Source organism: Lampetra fluviatilis, chromosome 55 (genome assembly GCF_964198595.1).
Source record: "Lampetra fluviatilis chromosome 55, kcLamFluv1.1, whole genome shotgun sequence".
Lineage (NCBI taxonomy): Eukaryota > Metazoa > Chordata > Hyperoartia > Petromyzontiformes > Petromyzontidae > Lampetra > Lampetra fluviatilis.
Genome location: NC_136329.1, coordinates 5,979,178 through 5,983,675, shown reverse-complemented (window position 1 = coordinate 5,983,675; position 4,498 = coordinate 5,979,178).

Genomic DNA, 4,498 nt, shown 5'->3' with positions numbered 1-4,498 from the left:
ATTTCTTCCGGGCAGGAGAAATCCGATGAGCTGCAAAGCCCTTTAACTCGCGCGTGTACGCCAGTCGAAGCGAAGCGGAGATTTGCTGAGGCTTTTAAAACGACGAGGCGATGGTGGTGGTGTGGTGGTGGTGGTGGTGGTGCCGCTGTTATGAGGACATCCGCGGCCATGTTGGGTGAGGAGAGTTGACGATGACGCAATCGACAGGGCGCCTCGCTGAGTCCGCCGTGGACGGGGCGCAGGGCGATGACGCTAAGCCACGCCTACTGGCTCCAAGCCACGCCTACTAACACTAAGCCACGCCTACTGACATCAAGCCACGCCTACTAACACTAAGCCACTAAGCCCCCTACTGACACCCACCCGTATCTGAGCTGAACCGTCTACTGCTGCATCTTTCGCTGCTTGACGCTGCTGCTGCTGCTTCAGGGTCCTGAGCTGAACCGTCTCCTGCTGCATCTTGTCGCTGCTGCTGCTTCAGGGTCCTGAGCTGAACCGTCTCCTGCTGCATCTTGTCGCTGCTGCTGCTACAGGGTCCTGAGCTGAACCGTCTCCTGCTGCATCTTGTCGCTGCTGCTGCAGGGTCCTGAGCTGAACCGTCTCCTGCTGCATCTTGTCGCTGCTGCTGCAGGGTCCTGAGCTGAACCGTCTCCTGCTGCATCTTGTTGCTGCTGCTACAGGGTCCTGAGCTGAACCGTCTCCTGCTGCATCTTGTTGCTGCTGCTACAGGGTCCTGAGCTGAACCGTCTCCTGCTGCATCTTGTTGCTGCTGCTGCTGCAGGGTCCTGAGCTGAACCGTCTACTGCTGCATCTTGTCGCTGCTGCTGCTTCAGGGTCCTGAGCTGAACCGTCTCCTGCTGCATCTTGTTGCTGCTGCTACAGGGTCCTGAGCTGAACCGTCTACTGCTGCATCTTGTCGCTGCTGCTGCTTCAGGGTCCTGAGCTGAACCGTCTACTGCTGCATCTTGTTGCTGCTGCTGCTTCAGGGTCCTGAGCTGAACCGTCTACTGCTGCATCTTGTCGCTGCTGCTGCTTCAGGGTCCTGGACTGAACCGTCTCCTGCTGCATCTTGTTGCTGCTGCTGCTTCAGGGTCATGGGCTGAACCGTCTCCTGCTGCATCTTGTTGCTGCTGCTGCTGCTTCAGGGTCCTGAGCTGAACCGTCTCCTGCTGCATCTTGTTGCTGCTGCTTCAGGGTCCTGAGCTGAACCGTCTACTGCTGCATCTTGTCGCTGCTGCTGCAGGGTCCTGGACTGAACCGTCTCCTGCTGCATCTTGTCGCTGCTCCTGCTGCTTCAGGGTCCTGGACTGAACCGTCTACTGCTGCATCTTGTCGCTGCTGCTGCTTCAGGGTCCTGAGCTGAACCGTCTACTGCTGCATCTTGTCGCTGCTGCTGCTTCAGGGTCCTGAGCTGAACCGTCTACTGCTGCATCTTGTCGCTGCTGCTGCTTCAGGGTCCTGGACTGAACCGTCTACTGCTGCATCTTGTCGCTGCTGCTGCTTCAGGGTCCTGGGCTGAACCGTCTTGTGCTGCATCTTGTCGCTGTTGCTGCTTCAGGGTCATGGACTGAACCGTCTCCTGCTGCATCTTGTTGCTGCTGCTGCTTCAGGGTCCTGGGCTGAACCGTCTCCTGCTGCATCTTGTTGCTGCTGCTGCTTCAGGGTCCTGGGCTGAACCGTCTACTGCTGCATCTTGTCGCTGCTGCTTCAGGGTCCTGGGCTGAACCGTCTCCTGCTGCATCTTGTCGCTGCTGCTTCAGGGTCCTGGGCTGAACCGTCTATTGCTGCATCTTGTCGCTGCTGCTTCAGGGTCCTGGGCTGAACCGTCTACTGCTGCATCTTGTTGCTGCTGCTGCTTCAGGGTCCTGAGCTGAACCGTCTCCTGCTGCATCTTGTTGCTGCTGCTGCTTCAGGGTCCTGGACTGAACCGTCTTGTGCTGCATCTTGTTGCTGCTTCAGGGTCCTGGGCTGAACCGTCTTGTGCTGCATCTTGTTGCTGCTGTCTCACGCGCGCGTGGCGAGGCCCCAGCTGGTTGGTGGAGATCTCCTCACTCCTTCATCACTCATTCACTCACTCATTCATTCACTCATTCATCCTCCTCATTCACTCACTCACCCACTCATTCACACACACACTCACTCGCTCACCCACTCACTCACTCACCCACCCACTCACTCACCCACTCATTCACTCACTCACCCACCCACTCACTCACCGACCCACTCACTCACCCACTCATTCACACACACACTCACCCACTCATCCTCCTCCTCACCCACTCACCCACTCACTCACTCACCCACTCACTCACTCACTCACTCACCCACCCACTCACTCACTCACTCACCCACCCATTAACTCACTCACCCACCCACTCACCTACCCACTCACCCACTCACTCACCCACCCACTCACTCACCTACCCACTCACCCACTCATTCACTCACTAACCCACCCACTCACTCACCTACCCACTCACACACCCACTCACCCACTCACTCACCCCTCACTCACTCACCCCACTCAACCCACTCACTCACCACTCACTCACTCACCCACTCACTCACCCACTCACTCACCCACCCACCCACTCACTCACTCACCTACCCACCCACTCACTCACCCACTCACCCACTCACTCACCCACTCACCCACTCACCCACTTACTCACTCACCCACTCACCGACCCACTCACTCACCTACTCACTCACCCACCCACTCACTCACCCACTCACCCACCCACTCACTCACTCACCTACCCACCCACTCACTCACTCACCCACTCACTCACCCCACTCACTCACCCACTCACCCACTCACTCACTCACCCCTCACTCACCCACTCACTCACTCATCCACTCACCCACTCACCCACCCACTCACTCACTCACCCACTCACCCACCTACCCCCCCCACCCACCTACCCCCCCCACCCACCCACTCACCCACTCACCTACCCACCCACTCACTCACCCACTCACTCACCCACTCACTCACCCACCCACCCACCTACCCACCCACTCACTCACCCACTCACTCACCCACTCACCCACCCACCACCCACTCACCCACTCACCACACACCCACTCACTCAACCACTCACCCCCCCCCCACTCATCCACTCACCCACTCACCCACCCCACTCACTCACCCCACTCACTCACTCACCAACCCCATTCACCAACCCACTCACCAACCCACCCACCCACTCACCAACCCACTCACCAACCCACCCACCCACTCACCCACTCACTCACCCACCCACCCACTCACCCACCCACCCACCCACCCACCACTCACCCACCCACCCACCCACTCACCCACCCACCCACCCACTCACACCACCCACCCACTCACCCACCCACTCACCTACTCACCCCACCCACTCACTCACCAACCCACCCACCCACTCACCCACCCACTCACTCACCCACCCACTCACTCACTCACTCACCAACCCACCCACCCACTCACCCACTCACCACCCACCCATTAACTCACTCACCCCACCCACTCACCTACCCACTCACCCACTCACTCACCCACTCACTCACTCACTTACCCACTCAGCCACTCATTCACTCACTAACCCACCCACTCACTCACCTACCCACTCACACACCCACTCACCCACTCACTCACCCCCTCACTCACTCACCCACTCACCCACTCACTCACCTCTCACTCACTCACCCACTCACCCACTCACTCACCCACTCACTCACTCACCCACTCACCCACTCACTCACCTCTCACTCACTCACCCACTCACTCACACCACTCACTCACCCACCCACTCACTCACTCACTCACCCACTCACTCACCCACCCACCCACCCACTCACTCACTCACCTACCCACCCACTCACTCACCCACTCACCCACTCACTCACCCACTCACCCACTTACTCACTCACCCACTCACCGACCCACTCACTCACCCACTCACTCACCCACCCACCCACTCACCCACTCACCCACCCACTCACTCACCTACCCACCCACTCACTCACCCACTCACCACCCACTCACTCACCCACTCACCCACTCACTCACCCACCCCCACTCACACACCCACTCACTCACTCATCCACTCACCCACTCACCCACCCACTCACCCACTCACCCACCTACCCCCCCCCACCCACCTACCCCCCCACCCACCCACCTCACCCACCTACCTACCCACCCACTCACTCACCCCACTCACTCACCCACCACACCCACTCACTCACCCACCCACCTACCCACCCACCACTCACCACCCACTCACTCACCCACCCACCCACTCACCACCCACTCACCCACTCACCCACTCACTCACCCACTCAACCACTCACCCCCCCCCACTCACCACTCACCCACTCACCCACTCACTCACCCACTCACTCACCCACTCACTCACCCACTCACCCACTCACTCACTCACCCCCACTCACTCACCCACTCACTCACTCAACCACTCACCCACTCACCCACCCACTCACCCCACTCACC